Genomic DNA, 11343 nt, shown 5'->3' with positions numbered 1-11343 from the left:
TCATTTGTGAATTAATTGAGGTTTACTTAATGCTACTATTAAGTATTGACCAAATTTTTTATTCCTTAAGCAATTTTGGTTTATTTCTTAGTTTAATTGAGATTCATTCGGATCCAAAAATAAATTGGATGTATTTTTATTGATGATTGAGTCTTTTTTACTACTTGTTCAAAACTGAACTAATTTTTGTTCATTTGTATGTCAATTGAAATTCACTTGATGTTGCTGTAAGTATTGACCAAATTTTTTATTCTTTAAGTAATTTCGGTTCATTTTTTAGTTTATTTGAGGTTTATTTGGATTCAAAAATGAATTCGATGTGTTTTTGTTGATGATTGAGTATTTTTTACTGCTTGTTCAAAATTGAACTAATTGAATGGAATGTAGTAAAATCTAATGCAATTGAATAAAGTAATAATTGAATAATTCCATTTTTCTTTGCTAAAAAATTTGGTCAATACTTATTAAAAGCATCGAGTGGACCTCAATTAACACACAAATGAACCGAAATTAGTTCAATTTTGAATAAGTAGTAAAAAAATCAATCATCAACAAAAACACTTCCATATCATTTCTAGATTTAATGAACTTCAATTAAACTAAGAAATGAATCGAAATTACTTAAGGAATAAAAAATTTGGTCAATATTTATCAGTAGCATAAAATGAACCTCAAATTTAACACACAAATGAACCAAAATAAACTAAGAAATGAACCGAAATTACTTAATGATGGCACTAGAGAAAATCAGAACCGTTAAAGATTTTAGCAAAATATTGGTATTTTTTGTGATGACGATAAGAAAAAAGAAAGATAACGAAAAAGAAGAAGAAAATGCAGAATCAGGGAAGAAGAAGAAAAAGAAGTATAACGAAAAAGAAAAAGAAGAGGAAGAAGGCGCAGCATCAGAGAAGAAGAAGAATTTGCGTGCGCAAATTTGAAAGAATAAGAAGAAGAAAAGGGGAAGAAGAAGAACATGCGTGCATGAATTTGAAAGGAGAAGGAGGAGGAGGAGGGGAAGGAGAAGGTGCGTGATTTGAAAAGCGGTTATAACAACTTGATTAGACTTTGTTAAGTATTTTGCTTTGATGTAGAGTTTTATTGATTCAAGTTAGTATAGATCGCGAGATACATTAAATTAGAGATCATACCTAAATGTATTATTTGGAATAATATATTGTTTGTTTGGGCGCCATTAAGTTGATAAAAAATTCTTTTTTCAATGAAAAAATATCTTTTTTATTTTTTAGCGTATTTGGTAAATTTCTAATAGTAAAGTAAAAGCACTAAAAAAAAAAAAAAACATCTTTTTGAGAAGTTACAATTTACATCTTGTTTTAAAAAATCTTTTTTTTTTAAAAATATTTTTCACGTAATAAATAAACAAAAAAGTACTTTTATATGGTTATATCCAAATATAATTAATAAATAAAAAGATCTTTTTACATGAGATATCCAAACATAAAATTATTTTTACTTTTCTATAAGATCTTTAAAAAAAAGATTTTTTCTTAAAAATTCACCCAAATAAAGCCTATATATTGTGAGTTTCTCTTATATGAATTATCCTTTCATGAGTTTTTTTATGAAATACCCTTTTTTTCTCTCATCTAATATTTTGTTCATGATTTTAGGTCTATATATAATCTATATTGTAACAATCCTTTTAATAGTAGAACGAAGGTTATAATGTAACAACTAAACTATAAAATTGAGTTATTAGATAAAGTTAATAGTCAAAATCATTTCTGAAAGATATCTCGATCTCCATTTTTGTCCCCGAAAGATAAAGTTAATCAAAATAGTCCTCGAAAGATAATCAAGTTATTCACGTTTGTCCTTCCGTCATCTCCTTCGCTGAGGTGGCTAACGTTGACTTACGTGTGATGTTAACTGCCAGCGTGGCAGACAATGAAAATGATGCAGTTTTGTAAAGCCTCACCCCATCTCATAACAACCATCTCTCTATGTTTCGCTCTAAAATGTGTCGTCTCCCTCAAGCTATACCCTAAGCCTTTCACCCTGCATTTGAACCACGCCATCAACCTTTGTCAGTGTTAGTTGATGATTAAAGCAGAAGAGGTATTGCTGCTGAATATAGAGTTCATCGTCTCCTGGAGCAACATTGATTGTGGAGAAAGCCATCGCCACGGTTAGAAGTAAGGATGAAACCTTTTTCATGTTTTTTGAGTCATTCTGTGGCGTGATGTCTTCCTAGTGGTGTGCTGTATGTTTTCCTCTGATTTAGGGCAGTGTTTGGGGTGACTAAGGCTTTGTGTGACTCTTCTTAAAGAATTTGAGTGTGTTAGAATGCTTTGCTTTTAGTGACTTTGTGATGATTTTTAGTTAGGGGTGTTTCATTTTAGTGATGGTTCTTTTTGTTTGTTGCATGTACATTTTGGTTTAGGATATGTTTTCTTATGATTGAGAATAGCTAGTGACAATCTGTGGGCTAAGGGTATTTTCATTTCTGTTATTGTAGATAGAAGGTCTTTTGATGACTTTTGTGTTTCACCATGGTGGATTGTTTAAAAAGAATGTTGATGGAGACATGATATATGAACCTAACAATACGGAAGTGTTGATGGGTGTTGAAGGAGACACGCTTGATGTGTTCTTTGTAAGGAGTTACTATAAGGAGTTGGGATACATTGAAGCTGAAATCTGTTGGTAAAAAGCACCTGGAGTTCCCATTTCATCCGAGTTGAGAAGTTTAGTCACAAATGCAGACTTGCTTGCAATGTGCAAGGATTATAGGAGAAACTAAAATGTGATCAATCTGTACCTTGAGAACTGTATTTCACAGCCATGTATAGTAAACAATATGGAGAAGGATGTAGTCAATGTGGAAGCAGAAAGCTTGAAGCAGATTAACTCTTCCCAAGCTAAGAAGCGCCATTCTCAACCTACTAAGATGCCCATAACAATGCACCCTCAGTCAAACAAGCAAACTTCTCAGGCCACAAGACTAACCTCATAGCCCAATTCTCAGCCCAACAAACTAACAATGAAGCCCAATTCTCAGCCCAACAAACCAGCTATGAAGCCCAATTCTCAACCCACTAAACCAGCCCATAGCCCATCAAGACTACATCTCAGCACATGAAGGCTCCCTTGCAACCCATGAAACCCGACCCTCAGTCCAGGAAGACCACCCATCAGGGCAATACAGTTCCACCTCAATCCAATGCATCATATCAAACAGCCAAAAACTCACAAGGTAATAAGAATAAAAAAAGTAGCAGTGGTTGCAGACTCACCATATCTGGAAGACAAGTGAAAGAAGCTCCCATTCAGGAAGATGACACCGACTCTTGTGACTCATATGAGAGTACTGAAAATGAACTGTATAGGCCTCCCAAAGTTCTAGGAGACAATCTGTATAGAGATAATGACTCTGGCAATAGAAAAAGAAGTGCAAGAAGGGACATCAAGTCTGATGTCAGAGAGAAGCACAAGCCTCCTAAGGCCAGATTATGGGATAAAAAATAGATATTGATGACTCTAGCTATGAGGGTTCTAAAGATGAACAAAGTTTTGATTCTGGTATATTAATTTCCTTAGGGTTATTTATTTATTTATTGATTTATTTGGCAAATGTTAGGGTAGCTTATGATTTGAATTTTTTCTTGGCAAATTTAGATGACAGTGATGATAACCTTGATGGTGCCTCGGATGCTGACGCATGGCATTTAGAGGAATCACCAGCTGTATATCCTTAGTTTAATGAAAAAACCAAGTTTGGACTGTTGAAATTTGAGGAGAGTATGATATTTAAGTCAAAAGTTAAATTTATACAAGCAACTAGGGATTATACAATCTAATTGGGAAGAAAAATTTTATTTACAAAAAATGACAAAGTTAGAGTTAGAGCTGTTTGTAAGGCTGAAAATTGTCTATGGGTAGTATATTGTGCATGTAACAAACAAGATGGGTTTTGGCAAATTAAAACTCTAGTTGATACTCACACCTGTCCAAGAAGGAGGAAAAATAGAGCTGCCACCCAAACTTGGACACTTAGTAAACTAGTACCTAAGCTTAGGACACATCTTACCATGAAGCATCGAGAGGTTTATGACTAGTTTGTAAGAAAGTGTAATATGTATTTGAATAGCACATGCATTACTAAAGCTTTGAAAGCTGCTAGAAAGATTGTGGAGGGTTATGAGTTAGCATAGTATGGATTGGTGTGAGACTATGCTAATGAGTTACTGACTAGCAACCCTGAATCCACAATACAATTAGGTGTCATCCCCATGCTTGAGAGTCCTCCCCTGTTTGATCGATTCTATGTCTGTCTTAATGCCTGCAATAGGGGGTTTAAGGCAAGTTGTAGACCTTTAATTGGGCTGGATGGAGCGTTTTAAAGACGTTACATGGGGGACAAATTCTGACAACATGTGGATAGAATGCTAACAATCAGTGACGAATTCAGAAAATTTTATCAGTGAGGGCAAAATATATATAATATAATAATAATTTTTATAATTATATAGTATTATAAAATATGATTATTCCTTAAATTATTTAACTAACAAATTAAAACAATAAAATAATAATTCAAAATAATAAATAATTTAAAATTTTATTCTTCTAGGTTTCATACTTTGAAAAGATTGAATAATCTTTTCATTGTCAATACAATCAAATATCTCTCTTTCTATATATGTCACTAAACGATCATTTAAAAATTCATCTCCCATACGGTTACTGAGCTGACTCTTTATGATGTTCATAGCAGAAAAAGTTCTTTCAACTGATGCAGTTGCTACATACAAAACTAAAGCTAACTTCAAAAAAAGAAACATTAATGGATAAACAATATTTTTGTGAGTCTCAACCAATTTCTAAGAAAGAGCACCAATCCTATTTAAGTTTGAGAATTGATCATCAGAATGCACATCTAATATGAAGTTCCCAAGTTTACTATCAAGTGCCAAAAGTTGAGTAGAAGAAAATTCTAATGGATAGAATTGAACTAACTAGATCAACTTCTCCTTATCAAACGCAAAAAATGAGTGTCTTGAATTCAGACAAGCTATACATAGAAGCAATTCAGTATTCACCTCTGTAAAATGATTGTTGAGTTCTTGAAATTGTCTGTCAACTACTTGATAGAATATCTCAACTTGAAAATGATGCAAATTTGAGATCTTTTGAGCTTTGCGTCTTGATCTTCCTTGTGATACAAATATATCATCAATTTTTGGAACAATAATATTATGTTTGTCACAAAACAATGAGACTTCGTCAAGTAAAAGAGACCAACCATCATCTCTTATAGTTTGCAACTGTTGCTTAGACACTTTAACCAATGCCATAGCATTTACAATGTCTTGATCATTCCTTTGTAACACTTGAGATAATTCATTAGTAACTTCCAAGATATTTTTCATCAAGTGCAAGTTGAAAATAAATTCAAAGGATTGAATGACATTCAATAAATGACATGCTTCAGCTCTGTGTTCTGAATTATTTCTATTTTTCTCAATATATTCAAGAACATTGACCACAGAAGGAAACAAAGAAATTAATCTAAGTATAGTTCCATAGTGTGAACCCCATCTAGTGTCTCCAGCTCTTTTCAAAGCTATTTTTTTATTCAAACCACGTCCACCAGAAATTTATCCACTTTGTAATACTTCAATTGTCTTAGTCATCTGGCTATCACGAAGCATATATCTTCGCTTACACGAAACTCTAACAACATTGCACAAATTGGATAACAAATTAAAAAGCAAAACAATTTTAACTTGTTTTTTTGTAACCGCTACAAGAGCTAACTGAAGTTGGTGGGCAAAGCAATGTACATAGAAAGCATAAGAATTTTCTTTCAATATCAAAGTTTTCAAATCATTAAATTCTCCTTGCATGTTACTTGCACCATCATATCCTTGGTCACGTACTCTTGATAAACTTAAATTATATGTTTCTAATAATGACTCTAATGCTAATTTTATAGATAAAGCATTAGTATTAAAAACATGAACAAGACCAAGAAACTAAAGTATCAATTACAAAAAATAATTAACAAATAAATTAATGAAACTAAAGTGTCAATTACATCATCACAACAAATTCAATTACAAATTCACAGTTCCTAAACCAACTATATCAAATTATCAATTATCAAACCATAAAGTAAATGAGCAAAAACCTGAATGAAGCAACTAACCAGAGACGGTGTGCTAACTAAGTAACTATTGATTATTATTCAGTCACATAAAAATATAACATTTCAACTGTCCAACAGAATTTGAATCTCATTATCTCAATGAACATAATGGATTTGGTTAGTTTCTCATTAACAAGAACATAATCTCATTATCTCATTATCTCATTAACAAGAAAACCAACACAATACCACCTAACCAATGTCATGTTACACAAAGTCACAAAGACACAAACCATTTCTTTATTCTGAATCTCCACGACCCTATCCCAAAAGTTTATTTATTTATAATATACATATGCTATAAATCTATAATTAATTGGTTACAGGTTGACTTGAAAATTGTTTGGTATTTACCACTCTTGAAAGGTTGATTTGGGTTCCTAAACCCCAATTATGTACCAAGAGGCAAAGTCCAAGACTGAACTCCAGGACCAGGAGGACGACCCAGTAGTGGTGCGGCACCAACAGTAACAGAGAAGAGGATCATACCCCAAGAAAGAAGAACCTAAAGTCCAAAAGAGATTGATGTTTGTTGAAGAAGAAGGTAGAACCGCAGAAGCAGAACCAGACGCCGAACTATCGAGTGCCGAAGGAAGGAACGCAGAAGAAGAGCAGCAGCAGAACCACACAAATCACAAACAGTGACGCAGAAGAAGGAAGAACTTGAGAACCATCAGATGCGGTGCAGCAGTGATGCAAGGAGAAACTGACGATCGACGGATTGGCGGAGACGCAGAATGGCGGGTTGGCGGCAGTAACTCTGGAGCCTGGAGGGTGGAGGGTGGAGGCTTGAAGCAATTAGGGATTTCCGATTTGGAGAGAAAGGGAGAAAAAGAAGCGTTAGGGATTTGAAACTTTAGACTGGGGGCAAAATTAATTATATAGTGGGGGCAATTATGGTATTTCACTCAAAATTACTACTTATTTTTTAAAATCTCACTGAGGGCAGTTGCCCCCACTAGCTTATAAATAAATCCGTCCCTGCTAACAATCACATCTTTGTGATTGCTTATGCGATTGTTAGCGTCAAAAATAAAGATAACTAGAAGTGGTTCCTAGAGTTACTTCACACGGATCTAGGAGACTACAGAGAGAACAAATGGTGCTTTATCTAAGACATGCAGAAAGTAAGGATATAATTGATTCATGATAACACACTATTAGGACTAATTTGATTTAATGATTAACATTGAAGGACCATTGTGATTTAATGAAAATTATTGAGGGACTAATTTGATTTACTATCTTTTCGTATGTTTGCTTGGGTGCAGGGTTTAATCCCTACTGTTCAGGAAGTGTTTTCAAGGGTTCACCATCAATTTTGCGTGTGGTATTTGTGGCGCAATTTTTCAAAGCAGTGAGCAAGCTGGGAGTTAAAAGACTTGGTATGGAAACGTGCTCGATCAAGGACAACAAATGAATTCAACAGAAACATGAATAGAGTGAATTTGATCAATTAGAAAGTTTGGGAGTATCTCAACAAATGGCCGAAAGATGCATGGACAAAGGCGCATTTCAGTGAAGTTCCAAAAGTGGATAACATATGCAACAATGCTTGTGAGTCGTTCAATGCAAAAATCAAGCATGAAAGGAGCAATCCCATCCTAACCTTAGCTGAGGAAGTTAGAAGAATCATCATGATGAGTATGATTGACAATAGGAAGAAGTTACAGAACTATCAAGAAATTCTCTCCCTTGTTCAGCAAAGTAGACTTGAAGCAATGACAACATTGTCTAGCTATTGGATTCCTCAGTGGTCTGGCAATAAAAAAGAAGAATTGTACGAAGTTCATGGCTGGCCAACCAATATAGAGGTTGACTTGGGAAAGTACACATGAAGTTGTAGGTTTTAGTAACTCACAAGTAATAAGTTCATCACTTAGTTATGATCTCTTCAGTCAAGCATGAAATTTTAATTAATTTTTTAATTTGTTTTATAAGAAATTCCGTGTATGCATGCAATATCAGCAATACAGTATAAGAATGACAAAAGGGTTGAAGAGTATTGTTATGAATGGTTGAAGATGAAAGCGTACAGGAGGACTTATTGTTTCAATGTCAATCCGGTTAAAGGACAAGATCTATGAAAAAAAACTCCACACCCAACTCCAGTCCCACCACCATTTATGCCCAAACCTAGAAGACCGATAAAGAAAAGCAGAAGGGACAAGGATGAGCAACCAACTAGGTCAAAGACAAAAATGAAGAGGAAGTATAACCCCATCAGATGCATGTATTGTGATGCGATTGGACACAACAAAAGAAGTTGTGTAAAGAAGAAAGCTGTAGATGCTGAGGAACACGGCAAGCAGATGCAGCTGCAACTAGAAGTTGTTGCCCCTGGTGCAAATGGGGCTGAGCCTGAAGTGAACTCTGTCCCTGTTGAACATGATCCAGCTCTAGGAGAAATAGCACCATTGCCTGCACTTCCATCACCAAGCCAGCCTCCAACAGAGATTGACATTAGCCAATCTGAAAGTATTCTACCAATCCAAGATACACAACAGGTTGTATAATCATTACTCAATTGTAAAAAATATCTGCTTTCTTTTATAATCTAACAAATGCATATGGTATTAAATTATGTAGGAACAAATCATAGCTTACAAGTGATTAAAGGGAAAGCCAAACCTTCTTCCTCTCCTAAACCTACTGCAGCTACACCAGTGGCTATATCTGCAGAGACAATCAAAGAGACAAGTTCAGCAACTGCTAAGAAGCTGTCTAACTTTATGACTTTCGTGCCTACTCCATGCTACAAGCACCCTATGAAGACTGATAAAAAACTTTGATTAAAAAGAAACGTGTTTTGCTTGACTTTTCTTTTGTATGGGGCTACTTTATATTTTTTTCACAAGGCAAATGAAGTTCCATATTAAACATGTTATTTGTGTATTTGAAAGTTGTATCTGTCCTTTTATTTTAGTGTAGCCTTCTTTTTAGGTTTGTATCCTCTTGCAAAACCTTATGAATTTGCTGTGGTATTTATGCTTAAGACAATGTTAAGATTACTTACTTTGATTACTAAGTTTGTTTATGGCTTAATATATCTTATAGCAACAGTGATTCTGATTAGTTTGCAATATTTAATGGATAGTTTGGACTTAATTTTAAACAACCAAATTGAACATCTATTCTCATTCAAGCCATGCAATTCAATACACCATGACATTTCAACAGAATTTGGTTTATTTGAAAATACATAACAAACAACAAAGGATCACACTAATTATAACTACCACAAACATGAAAATTATTAGTAGTTTCAAAGCTCTAACTTCAGCTTCCAAGCTACCTAATCTTCATGCCACCTTCACCCTCCATTAATCATAGTCACTTTCAACTTGAAAATCAGTTCTATAATCTTTCTTTGTTCTACCTTCATTCACTCCTTGATAGTCATCATCATCGACCCACTTAAAGTAATTGTAATGAATGCCCTTCTACAAATTGAAAAATCAAAAAAGAAAAAAATGAAAAACACCCAACAACACAGAACAAGATGGAAAACCTTTAGCTTTTTACACAACACTCACTCAGTGCCTTGGACATGCATAGAATAATCTATCTGAGTTCTTCATTGTCCCAGATTTTTTTTATCACAGCCTTCAACCCACAGAAATATGATTCCCTATGAGTCTTCCTCCTGGTTCGCATTGAAGCGTTGGAATCATTACTGTCGTGCGACGGAAACAACACACCACCACTATGGCCTCCATTTCCTATCTCCATGATCACCGCGAACCAACAATTTCAAGTTCTACCCAAGCATATGGCCCTCTAATTATTGGTCGCTACTTATTCACCATCGAATTTAGGATTCGGGTTCATCAATTAAGGGACTGATTTGAACTATTTTAACATACTTACCTTGTTAGCAATATCAGGGTACACCTAGGCGTCTGCAACACTGGCAGTTAACGTCACACGTAAGCCAACGTTAGGCACCTCAGCAAAGGAGATGCGGAAGGACGAGAACAACTCGATTATCTTTCGGGAACTATTTTGATTAACTTTATCTTTCGGGGACGAAAATGGAGATCGATGTATCTTTCAGGGACGATTTTGACTATTAACTCTTATTAGATATCAAAAGGAATCATGAAAAGTTAGTGTTCTCTTTGTAACGTTTTTTTATTTGGAATTCGAGAGAACACTTAGACTTGGTTTGGTAAAATTTTTTGAAGAGATGCTTTAAGCACAAGCACCTCGTTTTGTATTTGGTAAATTAAAAAGTTTATGTGCTTGTGTTTGAAACTTTTAAAAGTTAGGGGTAATTTTAAAAACACTTAAAAGGAAAACTTTTAAAGTTGACTTGTGCTTATCAAAATTAAAAAGTCTAATATAACCTCGTACATTAATTAATATTCAAATTTAATTCTTATATTAATATCTATTATAGTATTTTTAAATTTTAAAAACTATTTTACTAAACACATTTATTGTTGTTTGTACTTATTAAAAGTCATTTTTAATTTAATTTACCAAATACAAATACTACAACTTTTAAAAATTAATTTTTATAAGTTATTTTAAAAAAAAAATAAAAAATTTACCAAACTAAATCTTAATTATCAAACTAATTTCTTAAAACTTCTCATACTCTTAACCCTAATTTTTGGTATTGGACTTAATTACAGGAATGGTCCAAATCAATTTACACATAATTATATTTGTTAAAGATTTTTTTTTTAAACAATATTAATGGTTGAATTTACAGATACTGTCTTATGAGTTGTGGATAAAACTTTATTTCAAGTTACACTTATTCTTAACGCTTAAAAATGCTATAAATAATTAGCTATAAGTAAAAATCGGTTTAAACAAGTACTATCTAACAGACTAACATATATAAGATAAAATTTGTCTTTAAAATTTATTAATTATCATGACAAAAGATATTAAAATAAAAAATTGCTTTTGTTAAAATCTAATTATGATGACTCTGTTTATTAATATTATATTTATTTTTATAATCAAAACAGTATAACTAACGTATTATTTATTAAAATTTTATATTTTATAATATAATTTTTAAATCTCTTAAATGATAGCCTTATATTATTAAGAGGCCATTGGATTAATCAATATTATATTATTAAATGATATAGTTGACTCTCTGTATTTTTTTATTCATATAAATTGAATATAAATTAAGATATAATTTC

This window comes from Arachis stenosperma, chromosome 1 (assembly GCF_014773155.1).
Source record: "Arachis stenosperma cultivar V10309 chromosome 1, arast.V10309.gnm1.PFL2, whole genome shotgun sequence".
In the NCBI taxonomy this organism is placed as follows: Eukaryota; Viridiplantae; Streptophyta; class Magnoliopsida; order Fabales; family Fabaceae; genus Arachis; species Arachis stenosperma.
This window is presented reverse-complemented; position numbering follows the sequence as displayed.